Raw genomic sequence first — 25,637 nt, 5'->3', positions numbered from 1 at the left:
CCCAATTAAAACACATAAATAAATTACAGTATAAAATAGAAAATAGAATACAAAACATTTTAAAACTGTTTTTAAAAAAATAAAAATAAAAGCCTGAGTGAACCAAAAGCTCTTCATCTGGCATCTAAAAGAACAAAGTGACAATGCCAGCGAACCTCACTGAGGCTATTCCGTAAGTGCCACCACTGTGTGGGTGCCGCCACTGAAAAGGCTCTCTCTCTAGTAGCCACCCACCTCACCTCATTTGGCAGGGGTACTCGGAGCAGGGCCTCTGAAGATCTTAAGGTCTGAGTGGGGGCACATGGGACAAGGCCCTGGTCCCAAGTCATTTAGGGCTTTAAAGGTTAAAACCTTCAAATTGAATTGGGCCCGGAAACGGACTGGGAGCCTATGCAGCTGACAAAGCACTGGCATGGTATGATCAAAATGCCCAGTCCCAGTTAATAAACGATGGCCTTATTTTGGACCAACTAGAGTTTCCAGGCCGTTTTCAAAGGCAGCCCCACATAAAATACATTGCAGTAATCTAAGCAGGAGGTTACCATGGCATGGGTAACTGTGGGCAAGCTAACTCCATCCGGGTAAGGTTGCAGTTGGTGTATCAGCCGAAGCTGATAAAAGGTGCTTCAAGTCACAGAGGCCACTTGAGCCTCTAGTGACAGTGCTGGATCAATGAGCACCCCCAGACTGCGAATCTGGCCCTGCAGGGGGAGTGCAACCCCTTCTAGAACAGGCTGAACATCATTCACCTGGGCAGAGGAACCACCGACCAACAGAACTTCTGACTTGTCTGGATTGAGTCTCAACTCTTCCAGCTTCATCCAATCCATTACTGCATCCAGACACTGATTCAGAACAGTCATATAACTCATATCACTGGTTTGGATATTTCATTTGATATATCCACTTAAAATGGTTTCTCTATAAGCACAGTGGGACAGCATGAATGAATGTTTCACATATGCTGCAAATAATGTGATACGTACCATTACAAATTCACATAATTCTTCTTCAGAAAATGGAGGAAGGTCACAAAAATCATCTGGTCATAAAAGATGCACCAGATATAATGCTATAGGACAGGTGTTTTCAACCTTTTAAAAAATAAGTGTACCTGCTCTGTCACAACTTTCAGTTCAGGTATCCCATAGATAGTGTGTGTGCGCGTGTATGTGTGACTGAGGCTACTCCAGTCACTGGCTTGTTACATCCAGACTAAGTTATTCATGAGTACTCCAACTGAAATTAATAGGACAAGTAATTTAATAGCAGTGGCAGCATTCCCATGGCTGTTGAGTCTGTAATTCAGGCTGAAGGAGGGGTGGGCTGAACTTCAGCTTGTAGTCAATCAATTGGAGGCAGAGAAGGGATGGTTCCTTTCTGGAGGGGAGGGTAAGATGCTTCCTGACCCTCCTTCCCACTCCTGCAGAAGACACATTGCTGAGGACATGTCAGCTTCAAAGGAAGAGAGCTTGTCTAAGGAAGAGAGCTGGTCTTGTGGTAGCAAGCATGACTTGTCCCCTTAGCTAAGCAGGGTCCACCCTGGTTGCATATGAATGGGAGACTAGAAGTGTGAGCACCGTAAGATCTTCCCCTCAAGGGATGGAGCTGCTGCTCTGGGAAGAGCATCTAGGTTCCAAGTTCCCTCCCTGGCATCTCCAAGATAGGGCTGAGAGAGATTCCTACCTGCAACCTTGTAGAAGCTGCTACCAGTCTGTGTAGACAATACTAAGGGAGATGGACCTATGGTCTGACTCAGTATATGGCAGCTTCCTATGTTCCAATGATCCTTCAGTTCTGCGACAACAGTGTGGCAGCGGCATGGGGAGGCAGGAAGTATATGTGTATACCCTCTACAAGTCCTTCAAGTTCCCTTCCCCTTGGGGCATGTGTACCGTGGGTTGGGAACCTCTGCTATAGGAAATAAGAGCATTTATGGTTCTCCCCCATACCTATAGAGGGCCCACTTCAGGTATATCCATGAACCAAACCTGTGCTTACAAACTAGTATATGAAGAATAAAGTTTGCAGACGACGATAAGGATCCAAGCTGTCAAGGAAATTCAGGAATCCTTTTCTTATAAATCTGTAAATATGAGGTCAGTTTCATTTCATTATGACTTTATGACAAAGCAGAGAAAGTGGGCATTTAAGTCATATGTGCTTTCCTACTGCCAGCTTCTGAAGAGGAAAGGGCCCTGGATACTTGCAGAGTTCCATCTCCCACAGCTGACAATGAGACCCCACCAAGCTATGTTAGGCTCTCTCAGAGATCTGCAGTACTCAGGACATCTACACAGGGGGTTGCTACAGGATCCCCATCTTGCAAATGATAACATATGGGGTGTTTGATGGCTTTGCTCAACCAAGTCCTAAGTTACTTGAATCTTGTGCACCTCAGACACCACCACATTTAAAATAACGGAGAACACTTTCTACACCAGGCCTCCACAACGCAAAGCCCGAAGGCTGGATCTGGCCCGCAGAGAACATTTTTGCTGACACCCAGGTAGGAATATCCAGCAGCTTGCAGCAGCGGAAGCCATGAACTTATTCATAAGACCAGCCCTTCTGGGAAGCCCATCTAGTCCGGCATCGCCGCTGGAAGCCTACAAGCAGGAGCTGAGGGCATGCCCTCTCTCCTGCTGTTACTCCCCTGCAACTGGTATTCTGAGGCATCCAGCCTCTGAGGCGGGAGGTGGCCTATAGCCCTCAGACTAGTAGCCACTGATAGACCTCTTCTCCATGAAGGTATCCAAACCCCTCTTAAAGCCATTCAAACTAGTAGCCAACACCACATCTTGTGGCAGAGAATTCCACAAGTTGCTTATGTGTTGTGTGAAAAAGTACTTCCGTTTGTTGGACCTAAATTTCTTGGCAATCAATTTCATGGGATGACCCCTTGTTCTAGTGTTATGTGTGTGAGAGAGAAATCTCTCTATCCACTTTTTCTACACCATGCATGATTTTATAGACCTCTATCATGTCTCCCCGCAGTCGTCTTTTTTCTAAACTAAAAAGCCCCAGGTGTTGTAGCCTTGCCTCATAAGGAAGGTGCTCTAGGCCCCTGATCATCTTGGTTGCCCTCTTCTGCACTTTTTCCAGATCTACAATGTCCTTTTTTTAGATGTGATGATCAGAATTGTACACAGTACTCCAGGTGTGGCCGCACCATTGTTTTGTATAAGGGCATTATAATATTAGTAGTTTTATTTTCAGTCCCCTTTCTAATGACCCCTAGCATGGAACTGACCTTTTTCACAGCTGCCGCACATTGAGTTGACACTTTCAAGGAACTATCCACCACGACCCCAAGATCCCTCTCCTGGTCAGTCACCGACAGCTCAGATCCCACCAGCGTATACTTGAAGTTCGGGTTTTTCATCCCAATGTGCATCACTTTACACTTGCCAACACTGAATTGCTTTTGCCACTTTGTCGCCCACTCCCCCAGTCTGGAGAGATCCTTTTGGAGTTTCTCACAATCTGTTTTGGATTTCACTACCCGAAAGCGTTTGGTATCATCTGCAAATCTGGCCACCTCGCTGCTTACTTCTAGATCATTTATGAATAAATTAAAAAGCACCAATCCCAGTACAGATCCCTGGGGGACCCCACTTCTTACTTCCCTCCATTGTGAAAACTCTCCATTTATACCTACCCTCTGTTTCCTGTCCTTCAACCAGTTAGCAATCCACACATATACTTGTCTTCTTATCCCATGACTGCTAAGTTTTCTCAAGAGTCTTTGATGAGGAACTTTGTTGAAAGCTTTTTGGAAATCCAGGTATACTATGCATATACTATCACCTTGATCCAAACATTTGTTGACACTCTCAAAGAACTCCAAAAGGTTAGTGAGGCAAGATTTACCTTTGCAGAAGCCATGCTGGTTCTCCCCCAGCAGGGCCTGTTCTTCTATGTGCTTTATAATTTTATCCTTGAAGATGCTTTCCATCAATTTGCCTGGAACAGATGTTAAGCTAACCGGCCTGTAATTTCTCGGATTGTCCCTGGAACCCCTTTTGAAAATCGGTGTTACATTTGCTACTTTCCAGTCCTCCTGTACAGAGCCTGATTGTAGGGATAAGATATATATTTTGCAAGAATGTCAACGATTTTACATTTGAGTTCTTTGAGGACTCATGGATCACTGCCATCTGGCCCTGGCAATTTGCTAGTTTTCAATTTTTCCAGACAGTTTAGAACACCATGAGGCCCTTCTCATGATTACTGAGAAGAGCCTCTAGGGCTTAGCCCGCTTTCCCTGCACACGAGCAGCAGTCTGCTCTAGGTGGCCTCAGCGGCCGCCCACATGACTGCTGGCTCCGTCATGGAGCCAGCCGGGGCTGGGGAGTTTGGGGGCCGCATGGCCCCCGGAAGCTCCAGCATGCCCTGTGCGAGCACGCAGGGCATGCTGGAGAGACCCCTGAGCCGAGAGGCTGCTTTTCAGGGAAGCTTTTTCAGGGAAGCTCCTGAGCCGAGAGGCTGCTTTTCACTCATGACCGGGAAGCCCGGGTTAGCGGAGTGCTCGCTTCACTAACCCGGGCTTAGGGGAGGGCTACTTAAGTGGGTGACCCGCAGCCGAGCCCGGTGGTTCTAACGATGGGATGAAATTGGGCTAGTGGAGGCTAGCCTGATTTTGTCCCATTGTGTGAATAGCCTCCATATCTTGTCACTTCTATCTGACTCAGTACTTTAGCCTCCATCACCGAAAAGCCTGGCTCAGGAATAGGTATATGTTCAGTATCCTCTGCTGTGAAGACAGATTAAAATAACTCAATTAGTTTCTCTGCTCACCACTGATGAGCAGCAGTGGCTCAGTGCAGTTGGCCACTTGAGACCAGATGACATGCATGTGGCAGTAATGGACCAAAGAGCAAGTGAGGCAGTTGCTGCGGGTTGCAACAGTGGTGGTAATAGCATCAAGCAGGCAGAGGCAGAGTATACTTCAAAAAGGCAAAGCATCACTCTTTCAGTCAGTCTCGAAGAAGTTCTCTTCTCTGAGGTCGGGGGCATCCTCTCTAGAAATTGCCTTACAATGCTACCTTACAGGTTTACTCAGAAATATGTCCTGCAGTGTACCCAGTAAGACTTACTCCCAAGTAAGCATGCTTAGGATTGCAGCCTGAAAGCAACAGCAGCAATTTAGAGAGAGGATTTGGCATTTGTTTGGGGCTAGCATGCACTCCAGGTGCCCCACTGACTGAGTGGGGACAGGCCCTATTTTCTGGCCACTAACCTTGGTTAATATAGTAGGTTTCCTGACATGGAGAAAAGATCCACATTCAATGAATCAGTCAATGAATCAGTCAATGAATCAGTCAATGAATCAGTCAATGAATCAATCAATCAATCAATCACAAATGCACTGAAAATTGGCCTCAGCCCCCACACATCAAGCCATGGTTGGCTTTGGCCCACCAGGGCATTTGAGTTGTGCACTCTGTTCTGTACTGTATTATTCACACATGCAGCTTTGAACAGCAAGCATACTCTGAAATGTCGTTTTGGTAGTTTCCCCACAATTAGGGTAGTTGCCCCTTTTCTTTAGAACAGAGTTGAAAACAAAGAAGGTAGATCAGGATTAACTGGTAGATCTCTAAGTGATCTGCGGTAATCAGAATGGTTTCTGATTCCCAGTTTTCTAGCAACAACAATAAGGCTTTTCTTCTTCTTAAATTAGGCTGCTGAGGCGGAGAAGCTGGGGGAAAACCAGGAGTGAATTTTTGTGGGAAAGGACTGTGAGCTCAGTTCCAGCACGGAAAACAAATTTCTGGTCAGAGTGTGTGCCCAGGGGCAACCTGCTCCTTAATTCTAAAAGTCTGTCTGCCATCATTCTCTGTAGCCAGTCCCTGTTTTGCAGCTGGCTTCAGTTGGTGCATCTCAGGATGCTAGTTCAAAATGGAGACCCCATAAGCCTAAAGCCTGCCCAACTTTGCCCTAGAAATCTGTCAAAGTCCAAACATGCACTTTCTGAAACTGCTGCAAGACAGTCTATCTAGGTTTGCATTCAGCAGCCAGGATTAAGCAGATGAGGAATATTTTTTTAATTAGTGGTGTGTGGAAATTTGCAATTGGGGGAGCTCAAAGATATGAGCTCCTCCAGTTTGAAGAGCTTCATGCCATTCCAAGCTGGGCTCCAAATGCTTTGAATTTGGATCCAGCAAGAAATGTGGTTCGACCTCACTACTAGCCAGCTCTTCATGTCAGTTCCCTCTCTGTTTTCTCAGCGATTGGGTGGGGGTGGGGAGCCTCATCTTCAAAAAGGGGAAAAAAATAACTGGTAACAGAGAGGTCTCTCTAGGGACAAGAGATGTCTTTCCAAACTCTCCTTAAATGCAAATGACATCTCTTTTTTGAGTATTTTCCAGGATGCTTAAAAAAGGGGGGGGGGTTGAGGTTAGTGAAGAAAGGTTTGCCAATTAGACATGTTATTTCATTTTTTAAAAACTTCTGCTATTTCCTCTAAGCCCTAGAGATGTGAGAAACTGAAATATTTGGATCTGAAGTGTTAATTGTATTTGAATTATTTCCCCTAGATAAGAAATCAAGAAGACTATTTTTCATGTTTTCTTTCTGATAGGAACAAACTGACAGATGCTAAAGATTTGATCCTTTCACTCACTGCCTTTTAAATGGTAAAAACTAGCCTTTCCTATTCCTCCAGCGTGTACATGAAATTAGCAGGCTAAATGCTGTCCACCCCTACTTCGGAACATTTGAGATTTCTGAAGGAGTTCTTACTGAAGAGCAACGGGGGACTCAACACTCCTCGTGCCTTCTACTTGGTAGTAACAGTTACGGAATAATGATTGGTATAAATCAATGCCATTTACACCTGGAAACAGACCCTGAAAAAGGAAATCACAATCTGACAGATCTTTACTGGTGACCCTAAATATTGTGTTGGATTTGGACAAATTCCTGCTGCACTGAGGAAATGGAAGCTGATGACACTGAGGAGAGAGAGGTGACAGCTTGAAAGATCTGGATGCTAAGAGGCAAAATCTAACTCTCTGCAAAAACACATAGTTAGCGGAGCCCCTATCAAAACCTAAATGAACACGCTGCTTGGAACTAGTGTGATCTGAGCTTAATAAGGAATATATCCAAAAGTCGATAGAGCCAAAAGTCTATAATTGCTTAGAGGATAGCAGGCCATGCTGCTATTGTGAGCCTCAGAATTTTTCCCATTCATGAAAAGTGAGGCTAGTCAATCAGGTCTGGTACCACAGAAAAGTTATGAAGATACCTTTGCTAACTATTTTACACATAGGTGTCCGTGGGACCTTTTCTGGGGGATGGGGGTGGGAAAGGCTGCAATTCTATACCCACATCTGGGAGTAAGCTCCATTGAATAAAATGGGACTGGCTCAATTGGGAGGGGGGAACTGCCCTGTCTTCCCCCTCCCTCCAGATATCCATGGTTTTGTACCGCCTTGAAGTGCCTGGCTGAAAAGAACTATGTAAGTAATTAGGGTTTCCAGTAATGATCTTGAACATCAGTCTGTAGCCTAGGCAGCAACTTGGCTAGACCACACAAAACAAGGACAACAGTTGTACTAATATTGGTAGTAATCTGGCAAAGCCATTTTAAACTGGTAAGGCCTGTAAAGGCGACAGATTTTCTTGTCAATGTCAAAAGTTTTTATTTGCTCATAGGTCAGGTCTAGTGCATTTAGCAGGGGAGAAGGTTTCACTCTGTGATCCTGCCAGTGACCTCTCTTCTGACCTGGAAGAAGAGATTGTTGTCTCCCTCTCTCACTCCAAGCCTCCTCCTTCCCTTGCTCTCAGAAGTGATTAAGCATTGGTGTCAATTTAGCTACATGCCTTTGTTAAACAGAGACTGCTAACTGTGCCAAAATGTGCTTGATTTATTTGTGATGGGACTCAAAATCAAGGACCAGGAGAAGAAAGGAGGGCTTTATATCACTGGTAGCTTTTTAACCTGAAGTGTCACAGCCAAGGCTTAATATCCACATCAGCTAAATTAATAGGCTTTCCCCCACAAAGTCTAATGACTGAAATCAATCAAGCTTTTTCAGTCTTTAGGGCCATTTGACACCAATTCAATTGAACTACCAACTATCAGACAAAAATACCTGCATATACAGCGCTGAAGTTCAAAACCATTTGGATACCCGGATGATACAATAAGGCAAAGAAAGAACAAAAAATTTAAACAAAAGTTGACTTGTTCTCTGAAGCAACAGCAGTGCAGCTTATCAGACTTTATCAGTCAGTTCTATGCTGGCATATCTCTAATGAGTCTTTAGAGGAGCTAATCGAAAGACATTGAGCAACTGGCTGACATCCATCCCTAGCTGCTCAGTTTTGGAGGAACAAATTTCAACACATTGCTCTGACCCACTAGTGCTCCAGGCTGCTGCTGAGAGCCATGCAGCCCTCGGGGACATATTTTTGGGTGACACAAGGTACTTCTGAAGCCAAAGGAAAGTGTCAATATTCATTCCTCACTGCTGTGCACATGGGTGCAGTGGTAGTGAGGAAGCTCTCTGCAGCATGGATGCATCTTCCTTAATGCATCCACACTGAGCTGATCTGGTGACCAGCCACTTAAAAAAAATCTTGTTCAGATAGCAAACAGAAAATCTATTACATTTCAGTTTAACATTAGGAGATGGGGCTGTATCTCAGTGGTCGAGCCTTACATGCATAAGGTCACAGGTTCAATCTCTGTCCTCTCCAGGGAGGGTTGGTAGACTTGGAAAGCCACTGATAGTCAGTGTAGACAATACTGAGCTAGATGGACCAATTGTCTGACTCATTATAAAGCAGCATCCATATTCCTATGTTCCTCTAGAGATTGACAAGGTTTTGTTTCCCCCTTCAAACATTAAAGTTTGCCAACTGATAGTTTTTAATTTCCACATATTAGCATAACTTGTGCAAATGAAAAGTTGACATTTATTTTCCTCGAGGATAAGTGGTGAACTTCATTCCATTTACAGAGGGATTCCTCCAGCAATTGAATCTATAATCTGGACCTGCTTGCATGATCCCCAGATGTATCAGCCACAGCACACGTTGTTCCTTGGAAGCCCTCAGGTTTTCACTTGATTACCACAATGTCCAAATGCCACCTGGTTGCTGGTTTGCAGCAAAGAAAATTGCATTAACGGAGAAGTTAACTGAAAGCTCTCATTGGAAGTTGAACAGTCATAATGTGTTGCTTGAGGCTATGCGCACTGTAAGTTAGAAACTTGTCAGTTAACAAAAAAAAATTCTAAACAAATGTGGTCTACACATGTCAAACCAATTTAGGAATACAGGAGAGTTCAGCATTACAGGCTTAACTCAGTTAAATTTAGAAGAGAACGTGAGCCCTGACTTAGGCAAACATCAAGAATGTTTGATATCGCAACCTTAGCTCTTGTTCCACACTGCACCGCTATGTAGGACAGAGCACTGTAAATAAAGAAACAAACAAACAACATGATATCTAATTCCTCAGCCAAGCATCTGGGGTCCTCTGTGACATAAAACATAGATACAAAGTGATGTCACAGCAATGGAACAATACAGAAGTTCCAAGTAAGATTGTTTTCCACTTGGTTAGCCAAGCATTTGAGGAAATTTAAAAAAGAAAAGAAACAAAAGCCCAAAGATGTTTCTTTTCCAACAAAAGTTATCACGAGGATGGCCCCAGCTTTCCACCTCTTATACCACACCCTTGCTAATATACACATGTTTGACAGTTTGCTCTGAAGACATGCGAGAAACCAAAAGGTTATCCAAAAAGCAACAGTTTGTTGAGGTTCCCTTGTGCAAGAGCGGTCTTGTGAGGTCGCTATCCCTACACAACTAAAATGGAATCATACTGAATATGTATTTAGGAGGTTATTCTTGGAATATTTGTTATTTGGAATCAGTTCGCTCTACCTTAAAATTGCCCTTGTGTAAAAAGACCATGTGTAGCCACCTATTGCTGCTGGGTTGACTAAAACAGATAGAAGTGTAGTGCTCAATAAAAGTGGGTCAAATAATTATTCAGACACGTAACAAGAAGAAATGGAGAGCATTCCAATTGGGGGTGGGGGAACACACTGATACTTGGGAAGTAAAGATTGTGCTCAGACTGTAGATTTTTTCAAAGGTGAATATAGTTTCACCTCTGGAAAAATCTACAGTCAAAATGCCCCACTCCTTCACTCTCTGTGTGTCTCTTTTTAATAACACATAGATATGGAAGCTGGAAGCAGGAATATGGCAGTCCCTTTTCTGCACATTGCTTAATTGATAGGTTTGGGCCTCTGCACATAGCAGCAACAGTCCCAGATTCAAACCCCAAGAGGACCAGTGAAAAAGGATCTCAGGCAACGGGTTGAGAAGGGTCCTGGACCAGGACCTGCAGAGCCTCAGCTGGGTGGAGAGACAATACTGGGTGAGACCAACCAATGATCTGACTTGGTATGTTCATATGGAAAATGCAAGGCACAGAGATCTTTTCCATATTATCCCTTCCTTGTGGCTCTTCAGTGGCTCAAATTTCCCTTCCCATTGAGGAAAAAAAAATAGAATCCAACTATTTTGTGATTAACAAAGAGGTTGCATTTCCATGTCACACAGAAATGATCTGCAAAGGATAGTTTTAATTTTTCAAAAATGTGTTTTCCTTAGGGGAACATACCACCATCTGCTCACATATTTTTCCTGGTAAGTTGCCCACCTTATTGTAAGGTTCTTTCAGAGGAGTGTAACACTAGTTTCCTTTCCAGGTTATCCTTTGCTCCCAAGGAGGCACTCTTTGTCATTCCTCAGAAACAATCAGAATATGGTGGTAAGAAATAATAATATTGTATCAAACAGCAGTGCAATTTCCTAAGGGGAAAAACATTTTCTATTGGTAAATATCCCTAACAGCAATCTTGGAAACACTGTCTAATTTGCTATTTCAACGATCACACAGAAGGAACTGTTTAGTACTAATATTTGACTGCAACAAGAACACAAATAATATAAATTTAAAAGGTCTTTTTAAAAAAACCACCAGTAATGTAAAGAGAAATTTAAATGATGTAAAGTTATGCTTTGATTTTGGACAACAGTTTCTACAGACAAGTCTAATCTTTGGCCATTGTAATGGGTGAGAACTAATGATGACCCTAGTTAAAAGAGGCCAACCAGGAACATCGGAAGCTGCCATATACCGAGTCATTGGTCCATCTAGCTCAGTGTTGTCTAACCAGATTGGCAGGGGCTTCTCCAAGGTTGCCAGCAGGGAGGAGTCTCTCCCAGCCCTCTCTTGGAGACGCCAGGGAGGGAACTTGGAACCTTCTGCATGCAAGCATGCAGGTGCTCTTCCCAGAGTGGCCCCAACCCCTAAGGGGAATATTTTACTGTGCTCACGAACATAGCCTCCCATTCATTTGCAACCAGGGCAGATCCTGCTTAACAAAGGGGACAAATTATGATTGCTACCACAAGACCAGCTCTCCTCTACTAGCTGTATTAATCATAGTTAGTTGCATTACAAAGAGAACCAAAACCTGAAGCTGAGCTGGGGAGCATTTCTGAAACATTCTGAAACAGCAAAGAGATTAAAATTCTGAAGAGATGGAGATTCTGAAACAGCAGAAGGATAAAGGAATCTGAAGGAAACACCCCAAACCATTAATTAACAAATAACAGAAGCTTTGTTTGGTATTTATGTGTGTGTGTGTGGGGGGGGTGAGGGGTAATTACTTATATAGCAGAGTATTTCAGGAGCTAACTCACTCCCATTACAGCAGAAGTTAACAGGGTCTCAGGGGTAACAGCTTGTAAATGATAAGCATGGAGATCCATGCAAGGTTAAACTAATCTACTTTATTTAGAAGTACATGATGATAGGAAAAGACCTATATATCTAACTTCTGGCTACATGTTGTCCAGAGAGAGACCTATAGACGAATGGTGCTCAGAGAGAGAGAGTTTGAAGCATTCTGAGAAGAAGGAGGAGGAGGAAGTAATTCCTAGGAAGTGACATGTGATGTCACTTAAGCCTTGTGAGCCATGGCGACTCACGAGGAGACCCTTGCCGGGAAGCTAAAACAAGGCTCCCAGTGTTGGGGACATCTGGGACTTCCAGTGGCTGGGTGGCCCCCGATCCCTGCAGCCCCTATCGGCTCAGTGATGGAGCTCGTAGTCATGTGTGTGGCCGATCTGGCCGCCCAGCAATGAGCGTCTGCTTGTTTGCGGGGAGAGCAGGCTAAGCCCGCTCTCCCCACAGAACCCTCTCAGGCTCTACACACGGGTCATGTGTAGAGCCTCACAGACTTCAATTGTCTCTGTCTCATAGTCAGTGGGTCTGCAAAATGCAGAAATGTTAGTGTTTTATAGCTGTTTCCCTTATAAATACAAAGCAGTCTTAGGTTTGTTTGACTAAGACTTTATTCCAGAAACAACCCCATTTTCTTCTTTCCTTTCCCTCCCTTTTCTTTTTGACCCCATCCCCCACACTTTCTACAGGATCCCCACTGAGACAAACTTCTGATCAACTAAACATAAAGGACTGCTAGATATAATACAGCAGTTAGTTAACCAAAGTTATTCAGCACAAGCTTTTTCAGGATTTGCTTTGTTTCGAATCGTTGCCATCTTTGTTAATTTCAAGTTCAGGGATCACAGATTTGAAAATTGAAGCCTCTATGGCCCAAGGCATTTTTCTGGTTCAAGAGGATGTGTGGCACAATCAAGGAGGTGCATCTTAAGATCTCTTGTGAGTGTTGCAAGTACACAAGCAGCACATGCTGTTTCACAGGCACCCCTAATTCTGCTGCCTTGAGGGACATACTGGGTAGCTTGGTGTGGTTGGGTTGATCCTGCTCAAATGACCCTTATTTGAGAGAAGTATTTTTGCATATGGATATTTTTCAATATCTTCTCAATCTCACCTCCTCTCTCCTTCCAGTCTCTTAACAGCACACTGCATGAGTCACTGCAAGTGAGTTCTCCTCCAACTGACAACCTCAGGAAGGATGTTAGAAACCCCCAAACTGTGCTTCGTATTTCTTGGAAGTTATGAACCGTTTCATTATCAAAGCATTCAAGCTTCATGAGTAATATTTATGATGGAAATAAAACTGACAGCTTTTAATATTTTTTCTTCAAAAAAACATAATTATGGAAACCAAAACGGGATTTTTTTTTCTCACACAGGGCATCTGTAGGGAAATCAAAGCTCTTACAAGCAATAAAATGACCTTGTTAAACTGCCCCTCTTTCTTTCTTTCGGAAACGGGGTAAATTATAAAGCAGAGTCACTTTGACAAGTGAATGGTTCTGTAAACATAATAAATCCTTTAAAAGCTATTCGTTGCTCTTCACTGAGTTAATATGAGCATCCTGCTCTTAAATAGGGAAAACTTCCCTTCAGTTGCAAAAAAAAAAAAAGGGGGGGGGGGCAACAAAGCACATGTAGATTTCTTTCAAGCCATCCTTAAAGGCTGTCTTGGGAAGGTGTGTCCTCCGACAACATTAAACAAACATTTTAGTCAGGCATTGCACAAGAAAATAAACAGTAGCAGAGGAAATGTGAAAATAGTAAAGGCCGTTATTCTTTGGCCTCCTTTCCTGGAAGGCAGGTGATAAAATATAATGTGTTTCCAGAGGTAAGGAAACACTCTGTTGAAAAATATATATTACAGAATATCACTTCTTATGTTGAATGGTATAGGATACCTGGGTAACAACCACAAGGCACTGGAACTGTCCAGTCCTTGATGTGGATTTGGGTTTTCAGGTTAGTTAGGCATTAGACAGAGCATTAGAGTGCAATGATCCAGGCAGCCTAATTGGTAGGGCAAAGGAACATCCTTGTGCTGGGGTATGCTCATGCCACAACATGAAGCATAACTTGTAGGGCAGGCATATGCTGCACCACCCTGAAAACAGAGAGCATGCGAAGTGGGAGGGCACCTGAGGATAATCCCAGCCGAAAATGACAAAACAAGATGGGAATTACTGTACCTGCTTCTGTCACCATGGAAAGGCCTATTTACAGTAAGGCTATGAAAGCATATCCTGAGTTTGTTTTTTCCAAGGCAAATACATGAAACAGTTGAGGTGGGCTTCATGCAATCCAGAGCTTCCACCACTCCTGTTTGGGGGTGAGATTAGTTGCCTTGGCACTACAGGCTAGCTTGCGTGAGCCCTCTAATCCCAGTTTACTAATCTTAGACTTCTCTTGCAATGGGATACACATTGTGGTTACTTTGTTCTAAAAGGTGAACCTGGCCTGAATTTAAATGATGGGATAGTTATAACTCAGAGAGATATAAGGGAGCCCTAGGCTAAGTATTGCTCACTATTCCACTGAAATAAGTATTTAGAAATATTTTATATCTTTTAAATCCTTGTGATATGTTACCCACTTTAAATTTTTATACCTCTTTGAATCTTGTGACAGGTTAAAAACAAATAAAATTAACAAATAAAAGGAATGCACTTTCAAGTAAATGTCTTGAGGACCAGAGTATCAGTATCTCTTAATGTGGAACATTCAATGAATAATATTTCCCTTTTCATTTTTATTCCTTCTGAGCTCTGACACAAAACGAACCACTTGCATTTTGTACATGAGACAAATACTTCATCGAAATACACTGATGTTGTATTTACATGAAGTCAGCAGGAAATTAAGATAATGAATAAGCCATAGTGAAAAATAAAATGCAGTGGCCCGCATGATATGCAAGGCAACATTGTTGTTCCCAACTGGCAGTGCTACTGCGCATGTGGAAGCCTGTTCTGGTGCTGCTGCACAAGAGTGCAGTTGCACAACTACTTAAAATAGCATGCCCATATTTGCACAGAGCTATTTACATTGGAAAGAATGGCTGACATCCAGAGCAAGGAAGCACCAGTGCAGTGAGAGGAACAGACTAATCGCACTTCCATACTATCTGTACTGTGCACTAGGGAAGGGGTGGGGTTGGTTTTTGTTTTTTTTAAACAACATCCCTTTCCCCACAAAGCCCTCTGCCACCCAAAAATATATTCCTGAGGGCTGTGCAGGCTTCCTGGGGAAGGGGAGGTTATAAAAAAATTGCCCTTTCCCTGGTGCATTTAATCTGGAAGTACGGTTAGTCTGCTCTCGCTACACTGGTGTTCCTTCCTCTGGATGTCAGCCATAAGTAGTGCTATACAAGTGTGGGCATATGCTGTTTTAAGTAGTTGCACAATTGGTCTCTCGTGCAATGCACCCGGGGCTGGTTTCCACATGCGCAGCAGCGCCGGCTGCTTGGGAATGCTGGCATTGCCTTATGCATCATGTTGGTCAACGTAATTAACACACGGAAATTGTCTGGGTAAGTTTAAATTTCCTTTCTTTTGTGTGTCTTTAAAAAAGGAACTTATATTATGAATACCATCTTCTAAGAGTATAATTTCCATCCCCAAGTTAGTTTTCCAGTTTACAATACGTTTTTTAAAAATCTGCTATAATCACTTTGACCTTTTAATAATGTTGATAGCGGAGATAGTCATGCCAGTGTGTGTGTCTGTGTGTGAAATAGTTTCTGCAGATGTTATCTCCACCTACCATTGTTTAATTTAATTAGTGAGCCAGCATGGTACAGTGGTTAGAGTGCTGGACTAGGACTGGGGAGACCTGAGTTCAAATCCCCATTCAGCCATGAGACAAGCTGGGTGACTCTGGGCCAGTCACTCCTCTCTCAGCCTAACCTACTTCACAGGGTTGTTGTGAAAGAGAAACTCAACTATGTAGTACACCGCTCTGGGCTCCTTGGAGGAAGAGCGGGATATAAATGTAATAAATAAATAAATAAATAATTCTGCTTCAACTATCTGTATCTGAAGTATGCAGGTACCAATTCACATTACATAACTGGCCTATGAAACATGGGTTGAATAACTCCAGACAGAGCTGGCTATCCAATGAAGCAGTCATTTAAGTACCCTTGCTAGGTGTTCGACACACATCCAACCCACACTTACCAGACCATCAAAGTGCTGCAAAATGCAAATTGAGCAGTGACACACTGAACATGGATTGCATTGTAAGCAGGGTACAAGGAAGGTGCAGCCTGTAAGGTGGATTACAGTGTGCTTTCATTCTGCCGCTATCACGGGACATGCAAAGACAGAGGACCTGCTATATGTTGTGGGTTGACACAAAGGCATATTTGCACAGAACTGAACAGGATTTTCTTGTATCTACTTTCTTGTTAAGTGACCCCCCCCCCGGCCCATTCTTCTCTTTTTCCTTAAGCACAATTTTCAATTTCCCATTAAAAAATTCCCATTAAAAAAACAACCACCACCCCTTTTAGTCCCTGGTAATAATTTTATGCCTAGAGATTTTCCTAGGTCAACTCGTGCTCAGTTAGGATGGAAAGCTTCTGGAAAAGGTTCAGGTGAAGCAACTTTGTCTGCTTTATGGTGCAGTTAATCCTTCTGTTTAAGGGTGTTAGGATATCATACATCAGTAATATCGGGATTGATTGCCATATAACCCCAGCTTAACCAGACTTCTACGGAGCCTCTGAGGCTTCTCTTCTTCCAGCAATAATAAAATACAGAATAAATACAGGAATACATACACTGAAAACTGTGCAATTTCAAATTCGGATTCCTGTCTAAACTTATGACACAATGCTGTTTTTGTTAACAGTAGGCATCTAGTGGCTCCTATACAGCCACCTGCCCCAGCACTTTTAGCCAGCCTCTCAACCTTTGGCCTCAGGAGTGAAGCTGCATGAGGCATCTACACTTTCTAAAGTGTTCACCCTTGCCCCTAGAGAAGCAGTGCATTTGCCTTCAGCCTCACCCAGCAATGGATATTCTGGAGACAGAAAATGAGTAGGGGCAAAGAGACAGAAGAAGTGACGGTTGCTCCTCACCCCCAGTCTTTGCATAGTAATGGCCTGTCTAATGGCCAGCTGTTTGATTTTGTTTTATACCCACCGCTAGGCTCTTCTCAATATAAAGTAGGAGGAATATTGTTATTTCCATTCAATTTTTTAAAATAACAATTTCAAATGCTGTTTCCCAAGATAAGATTTTTTCCAGTCCTTTCCATTTCCAAGTATCATAAAATAAACCGTCTCCATTACTCCCCTGGTCAATAAACAGGTTAAACAAACAAGGAAATTCCTCAAGAGAAGCCACAGATTCAAGATCGCAGAGAACAGCCACATATAGGCTATTCAGAGGGAGATTTTTTGCTTACTGTGCTTATCTGTATCTTCACTGTCATCCAGACGTTAACCTCTGACCTACAAGCCTGCCTCTCTAAAAAAGACTTGCAATGTTTACCCATTATGTAATGTCTGTGCTTTTGTAGAAATTTTACAGAAACAAATGGAGGAAGTTTGCCAGTCAAACTAGTGGACGATAAATCCTGTGCTATATAGACACAGACCCATAGATATAGACCTGTCTGCCCTCACCTTAAAAATGCTACTTACGTGTTCACTGGAAAATGTTTTTCAGACTGTAAATTCTTATAATTGACAACAAAACGTTACAGCTCTGTTTAAACATGCTGCAAAATATAACACACCCTTCTTTGCTCTTTCTTAGATAACAGAACCTGTCCCTTAAATCTTTTCTATAGCCCCCAAAACCAGCAGGTTGCTTACCTGTAAATGGCGTTCATCTTGTGGTCATCTGTTCATTCACACTGATGGGCTTCAGGCGTGCGCTGAAATCCTTCCAAGCTCTCTTCAGTTCTAGCTTTTTCGGTGGGATCCCCTCACCCTTGGTGACATTATGCCCTGCTTCCCTCAGTTTGAGTGTCTGCCAATCTGAAAGAGACTGCAGCAGGGAGGAAGGGAAAGGTGTGTGAACAAACAGATGACCACTAGATGTACTTCATTTACAGGTAAGCAATCTGTTCATCATCGTGGTCTCTGTTGTTCACACTGATGGGCGTATTGCAAGCTCACCTACCTGGCGGTGAGTTGCAGTCACTGGAAGATGGAATGCAGCATGGCTCTTCCAAACTCTGTATCCCGTCTGGAGTACAGGTCCAAAGCACAGTGCATGACAAACGAGTGGGAAGTAGCCCAGGTGGCTGCTTTGCAGATGACATCAACTGAGACATTCCTATAGAAGGCAGTAGATGTGGATACTGCTCTTGTGGAGTGGGCTCTGACGGACTTCAGAGGGTCTTTACCTGCAAGTTCACAAGCCAGAGTGATAGCGCTCACAATCCACTTGGCTATAGACTGTGTGGCAGGTTGAACGCCCAGTGACTTGGGGGTATAGGAGACAAATAAGGCTTGAGTCTTCCTGATCGCCTGTGTTCTTTCCTTGTAGAAGGCCAAGCAGCGGTGCACATCGAGACAATGGAGGGTTTTCTCTGCCTGCGAAGTCGGGTTCGGGAAGAAGACAGGCAGGGGCAAAACTTGAGACCTATGGAAAGTACTCACCACCTTGGGGAGAAAATTAACATTTTACAGAGACAACTGTACTTTATCCCTGTGGAAGACTAGATACAGGGGATCCACTCTAAGGACCCTGAGTTCGTTCACTTGGCGTGCCAACGTAACCGTCATGAGGAATGCAGCCTTCCAGGTAAGTAGGTGGAGATCACAAGTAGTCAGAAGTTCAAAGGGTTTGTGTACCAGCTTTGTGAGGACCAGGGGGAGCTCTCACAGTGGGCGGGGGGGGAATGTGAACGGCATATCAGGGTACAGGTAGATTAGGCCCTTAAGGAATCTCTTGACTATAGGGTTTGTCTATGCCTCGTGGTGTGACGTATGCCAATATCGCTGCCAGGTGGACTCTAATGGAAGACATAGAAAGACCAATAGTTTTTAACTGAAGTAGATAGTCCAGGAGGAAGGGGGTGGACACCCGGTAGGGTTCAACCTGCTTGGCTTTGTCAAATTACAAGAAGCGCTTCCATTTTCTTTCATAGGTCCATCAAGTTGAAAGCTTCTGAGCAGCCTCTAGTGCCTCTTGTAAATGTGGGTCTACATTGAGGAGAGGAGCCACGCTGTTAGGCGCAGCTGAGTCAGAGCTGGGTGCCATATAGAGCCTCCACTCCGAGTCAATAGGTTTGGTAGGTTCTGGAGGTGGACCAGATTGTCCAGGGCGAAAGATGTCAGTACTGGAAACCAAGTTATCCATGGCCAGTAGGGTGCCACTAGAATTGCCCTCGCGGGTTCCTTGCTCAGTTTTTGTAGGACCCTCAAGATCAGTGGATCAATGAAAAGAGGTACAGAAAGATCCCCATCCAACATAGAGTGAAGGCATCTCTGAGGGAGCGATGACACACACCCATCCTGGAGCAGTATTGGAGGCACTGGTGGTTTGCTTGTGTGGCAAAGACATCCATAGCTGGTGTTCCCCAACGCTGGAACAAATTCTGGAGAACTGGACAGTGTAGGATCCATTCGTGGGAGGTCACAGGAGCCTGACTCAGGGAGTCTGCCAGGACATTCATTTGTCCCTGAATGTGAACTGATGAAAGTTTCAAGTCATGTGATATTGCTCAGTGCCAGATCCGTAAGGTTAGGGAGGGTAGGGTTCTTGAGCCTGTACCCCCTTTCCTGTTTAGGTAAGCTTTGACAGTTGTATTGTCTGTGTGAACCTGAACATGATGGCCTCAAAGGGATGGTAAGAAGCCCTTCAGGGCCTTGTAGACTTTCCAGAGTTTCCTAGTAGTTGATGTGATTCCTGGCTTCCAAGGGCGACCAATGCCCATTTATCCAATAGTCTAAAACATGTCTGCCCCCCCGCCCAACCCAGCCCAGCTCCATCGTGACAGCTGTCAGTGGCCTGTCTAAGGTGAAGGGAAGACCCACCTCTAAGTGATGTCTTTTATAAAGAGGCCTGACTAACAATGGCAGACGAAGGTGCTTGTTCTGCCTATCCAGCTGGGGACTGAAGTGATCCAAGAACCATCGCTGTTACACTCGCATCTGGAACCTGGCAGGTGGTAGGGCTGAGGTCGTTGAAGCCATGAGTCCAAGCATCCTCTGCACTATGCGGGCAGTCTGTACCAGCTGAGTAGACTAACGTCTGGCCAGATGTAGTATAACACAGATCCTTTGTTCTGGGAGGAAGACTCTCATAGCAAGTGAGTCTAAGAGCACACCCACGAAGGGGATACATCTGGTTGGTGTCAGTCAGGATTTCTCGAAGTTTACTGGTAGGCCCAAGTCTTCCAGTAGGGATATGGTTGAGGTTACTTGTTGTTCTAGAAGCTGTGAGGACAAACCTGTCAGCAACCAGTTGTCTAGGTATGGGAAAACACTGATGTTTTGGCAGTGGAGATGGGCGACCATACACTTCATGAAGACTCTCATGGCTGTTGAGAGTCTGAAGGGTAGAGCCTTGAATTGATACTTCTGGGGCCCTACTTGGAAATGCAGGAAGCTGCAGTGCTGCATGTGGATGGATATGTGATAATAAGCATCTTTTAGGTTGATCGCTGAGAACCACATCCCCGGAGACAAAAGGAGCACTATTTCCAGGATAGTCACCATGCAGAACCTGGTGTATTTCACAAAGTAGTTCAAGTCCCAAAGATCCAGGATAGGGCACAGGCCCCCATTAGGTTTCAGAACCACGAAGAAGGGGAAGTAGAAGCTGCTGTCGAGGTGGTTTTTCACCAGTTCTATCGCATCCTTTTGTAATAGTGCTTCTGTTACCTTCAGGAATTGCGATGTCACCAGAGTGTATCTCCCTAGTTGGGGTGGGGGTGGGGTGGGTGGCCTCTGGTAGGAGGAACTGGCAGGGGGTGGTTTGACAGTGGAGGGCACACCTTTAATGGCGGGGGAAGGGTGCTCTTATCCCTCTTGCCGTGTTTCCCTTGCTGGTGCTCCATTTACAATGTCTCTGTTGGGGCGGCAGCGTACCTCCCTGTCACCCCAGTGTCCTCCTTGGCCAGAAGTAAAAAGAAGTACCAGGCGCACATGCGCATTCTGGGCACATGCGCACACATGTACATGTCACACTTGCTTGTGCACCCGCCTGACATGCACACGAGCAAGTGCGACATACATGTGAATGGGGTGCGCACACGTGCCAGGTACTTCCTTTTACTTCTGGACGAGGAGGACACCGGGACGGCAGGGAGGTACGCTGCTGCCCCAACAGAGATTTTTTAAATGGAGCGTCGGTAGATTAAATGTGGCGAGGGAAATGCGCAGGGCACCCTCCCCTGCCCTTAAAGGTATGTCCCCCCACTTTTGAACCAGTTCCATGCACATCCCTAGCCTCTGGACATATTCTATGGCATATCCTATCCTGATGATGATCAGGAGCTAGTTAGAGTGTCCCATTTTTCTAAATATGGCCAGAGGCAAGCTAGAATAAATGTGGAAATAATGAGGAAAGAAGAGGGTTTTTCTGTTTATTTCCTCACAGAGAGTAACGAGAGCCGAAAAGAAGGAGCCCCGAGTCGGAGCTGTGAATGCAGCGGCGGATAACGAAGAACTGAGGGAAGCAGGGCGTAATGTCACCAAGGGGGAGGGACTCCCACCAAAAGAGCTAGAACTGAAGAGAGGTTGGAAGGATACCAAATGGACTTCAGTGCTTGCCTGAAGCCTATCAGTGTGAACAGAGACCACAACGATGAAATCTAGTTATTGTCCTTCATTTGGACAAAGTTCGGAAAGTCCAACCTGAATGGAAAAGTCTCAGGGATCACAGCTGGGCCTTTTAAGATGAATGAAAGCATAAAGTTGATTTAGCAGAACACAGAAGGGGGTGAGACGTCACACACTCTTTCCCACTACAGCCAATCCTTGCCACGATTACAGTGACTGGAGACTGCAGAAACAGCAGAAGTGTCCACACTGCACAGCTAGCTTCTCACTTCTGTACTTAAATAGAGAGGTGTCCCATACACATGTCTTTCCCACATGTCTGGTTCTGTGCTACAGTACTAAAACAGGAGCAGGGAAATCTGTTGTGCAGACATGTTCTTCAATGCTACCTTCCCCTCTGTTTATCTCCCCAAAGATATAAGTGCACAATAGATTTATTACATTCAAATCTCATGAAAACTTGGTGCGAAACTCCAGCAATTCTTAAGAGCAATGTGAAAAGCAGCCATCCGTGCTGGAACCCTTTTCTGTTACTACTTCTATGGCAGACTGGCAAATATTTTGCTCTAAATGCTAAGAATTAGCTACCTACCTATATCAACCTGTTTCCATGGTTTGTCTGCAGTTAAAACCTTTTGCAAATTTGCATTTTTATAAAAATCATGTTTAGTTTTTGTTATGTCTTCCTCTTACATTTCTCATCACTAGTTTTCTGCTACTACGACTGTGGTGACATTGCTTCTTTTGCCAGAGAGAATGTTTATTATCACAGGGTCCTGCTTTTTGTCTAGGTCTTTCTATGTTATGATACTGCAAGGTACCCCTGTAGTCTTAAACTCACTCTATGACTAATGGCTTGACATAAAGTTATTAGGTTCCAGCATTTAAAAAAAGGATTAGAACAGTTTTCAGAAATGGAACTGAAAACTAGTATTATCCCAAGAGTATCTGATTTGAGAGTTCATTTTCAGAGAAGAGCTTCTACGGACTAGTGCTTATAATATCAGATAATGCATACAAAGTCTTTGAAGGACAGTGAAAACAATAACAGTACAAATTAAGATGAAGCTGTAGAAGGTCTGCTGATATGCCATCTTTGTCAAATATCTTTTCCAACACAGACCCCCACCCCCACCCCCAAGTTAGCTGGTAAAGGGATAGCTATTGCTAGTTTGTGGCAATATGACTTGGCTCACAGCCTCTTAGTCACGAAAAGTGGCATATAAATATCTGTCGTACCTTATACTAAGCAAGCGCTATGGGAGCAGGATGCCCCTAAATACTTGGAAGCCAACCATTGCTCTACCATGCTGTTGCTGTTACTAATATTGCTGAATATTCATTTTAGCAACACAATTTGCTAGATTTTATACAGGATACAAAAAAGCGGCAAGATCTAGTGAACGGCAAGAAGATCTAAGAAAACATATGGTTTGTACATAGTTTAAAGTAGTAAACATTTTAATGTGAATGCTTTCTGGATGAGCAACAAGGTAGGTAACAGGAACCACGGAGACTGACTGCTAATACAGAACAGAATTTTCACTTGTCAATTCTCCTTATACATCAGGGAACAAAACTTTGATTTCACTGAAACCAATGACAATTCTCCCATTAATTGTAACAGAGCCAGGATTTTGCTTCAGGCCTTGCTCCTTCTTAATGGCGTTTGCTTCTTGGCCTTGGTGGAAATAGGGCTGGGCACTTAGGTCTTGTTATAATTAAGTTTTCTAAATCTCATTTCCTTTTTAGAGGAGAGAAAACATATTGTTGTGAGTAAGCTCCAGACTCTGTAACAAGTCCCTGGCAGGTTAGTTTATTCTAGCAGACACATTACTTTTAAGGAAACTTTTACCATCTTTTCTGCCCTTCATCATGGGTTTTATTACAATTACAGCAATGAGACAGATGCTCAGGCCAAAGGTAACACACAGGCATTTTTAATGAGTTGACACAAACTTCCTGGAGAGGAGGAATAAATTCATTTGCCGAATATTTTTGAACCATACCTAACAGGTTATTAAAGGGCAGGAGTTTATGCTCTTAACGGCATTTGTTCCCATTTTCTTTTGCTGCTCAAACTAACAGAATGGTAAAGCAGAGTTAAGCAGCAGGCAAGATTGCTGACAAAGATACTGTCAATTATTGCTAATCTGAAACATATGCTATGGGCCATGTCACTTCCTAGATTACTTAGACTTGTACAGGAGGATCTAAGAGTTTGTTACTATATAAGATTCTTTCTCTCTCGAAGTCTTAGTGTTTGTGGGCATTTCCTTTGAACTCAGTCAACCTCAGTGATTCATTTCCAAGCAAGGCCACTCACTGAAATCAACAAGTACTTAATTTTATTTAAAGGCAGCAAGCAAAATACAGCCAAAGAAAACTAGTCATTCTCAATAGGGCTTAATTACATAAAGAGATTTCAGAATCTTTCAGCAAGGACCAAAACCTCAAATAAAGCAACTGGGGTCACGTGAGCTACCTACGTTGTATGGTATCACCTGAGGCTCTGGTACTTCTCTAAAACTATAGCACTCTTTTTTCATGTGTCTGATGCCATCCTCTTCATCAGAATGAAGCAATGCTTGCCATTATTGATGGCCAAGGACCTGTTTATGACCTCCAGGTTGTGTATCCCTATATTAGGAATGGCCTATGGATTAGATCAGGGATGCATAACTACGGCTCTCCTACAGATGATAGACTACAGCTCCCATCGTGCCTGACTATTGGCCACTTTGCCTGGGGATTATGGTAATTCAAAAACAGCTGGAGGGCTGAAGTTGTGCAGCCTTGGGCTAGGATACAGCCCCCAAAGCTTTAGACAGTCCCCTGATAGCCCTGCAAAGTTAATCAAGGAGCCTATTCACATGCACGTGCAAAACCGGTCTAAGGGAGCCCAGCCTGGTTTTGCACGCTCGTGTGAACCACCGGGATCAGGCCGATCCCAGTGGCAACACAGTGGTGAACCAGTCAAACTAGCCACTCTTTAAAATGAGGTTAAGGGAGTGAGCGCTCCCTTAACCTCATTTTTCCGATTGTCTGGCAGCCATGGCTGCCACACTGTGGGGAGCCCAGGGAGGATCTCCATGAGGCACCACGCACTCACGTGGTGCATCATGGTATTTCCGAAGGCCGAGATGACACATCCTGGCTCCTGACCCTCCCCACTGCCTGGGCACGCAGGAAATTGTCTGGAGAAGCAGGGAGCATGCCTAGCAATGACACATCAACTGTTTGCGGGGAAGGTAGATTTAACCTGCCTTCTCTGTAGCCCACTCTGGAACCCTTCTCACTGCTTGTGTGTGGTCAAAATGTATAATGGGTCTACATGGGTATTTCACTGCTGGTCTGCCATATAAACAGGATCTTTCAGGGAGAACATTTGTTTCTCCATTTCCCTTCTCAATGGCCTCAAACCATCTGAGCACATGAACCCCTTACCCGTCAGGCTCTTACTGCTGGTTGGTACCAACTCTCCTATAGGGTCTGCTTGTTCTGGTCCCCCTACTAGTATCAGCAGAATACAGAAGATCCCCAAGAGTACAGAGGTTGACCATGCATACGCCATATCCAGGTTCAAATATCATTTTCTATATTTGCACCTTGCCTTTTTCTGTATTAATAATATGGGCACAATGAAGACGGAATAAACAAAATGGAGCATTGGGTATCTCTACCCCATGTCCCGAGGATGCAGATGGGACAGGAGGGGAAGAAGCGCCCTGGTTCTCTGCCATAATTTGCCCAATAGGCTCTAGAAGTGGAGGATTATCCGTAGCCACAGAAGGTGTAGGCACTGCAGGCGGTGGATGGGGCCGATTTTCCGCGGAAACTGCACTCCCCGGGGAATGCCGCCCCCCATTACCTCCCTTTTCTTGAGTAATGACCTCCTCCTCCCCTGAAGAACCAGTGGCCTCCGAGGATCTGGCCGCTGAAAACACCTCCAAAACTTGTGCTCTCCCCCGCTGCCTCTGGGCCCTCGCTTGTTCCCCGTCGGCCTCATGGGCGGAATAAAAATGACGCCCGTCACTTAGCGTGCCCGCCCGTGCGGTCTCAACATGGCAGCTTTCCTTCGAAGAGCTCGCTGCCGCAGTGGGGAGC

At 44.3% G+C, this 25,637-nt stretch overlaps 1 protein-coding gene across 5 annotated transcripts in view; it reads right to left on the bottom strand.

The window, feature by feature from the left end:
- The window catches only part of LDAH (lipid droplet associated hydrolase), a 237,370-nt gene that overhangs the window by 14,345 nt on the left and 197,388 nt on the right, over positions 1-25,637 (bottom strand). The window lies entirely within an intron of this gene.

The sequence above is a fragment of the Hemicordylus capensis genome, chromosome 1 (genome assembly GCF_027244095.1).
Source record: "Hemicordylus capensis ecotype Gifberg chromosome 1, rHemCap1.1.pri, whole genome shotgun sequence".
Taxonomy (NCBI): Eukaryota; Metazoa; Chordata; class Lepidosauria; order Squamata; family Cordylidae; genus Hemicordylus; species Hemicordylus capensis.
The sequence above is the reverse complement of the archived record's forward strand: the minus strand, read 5'-3'. Positions and strand labels throughout refer to the sequence as shown.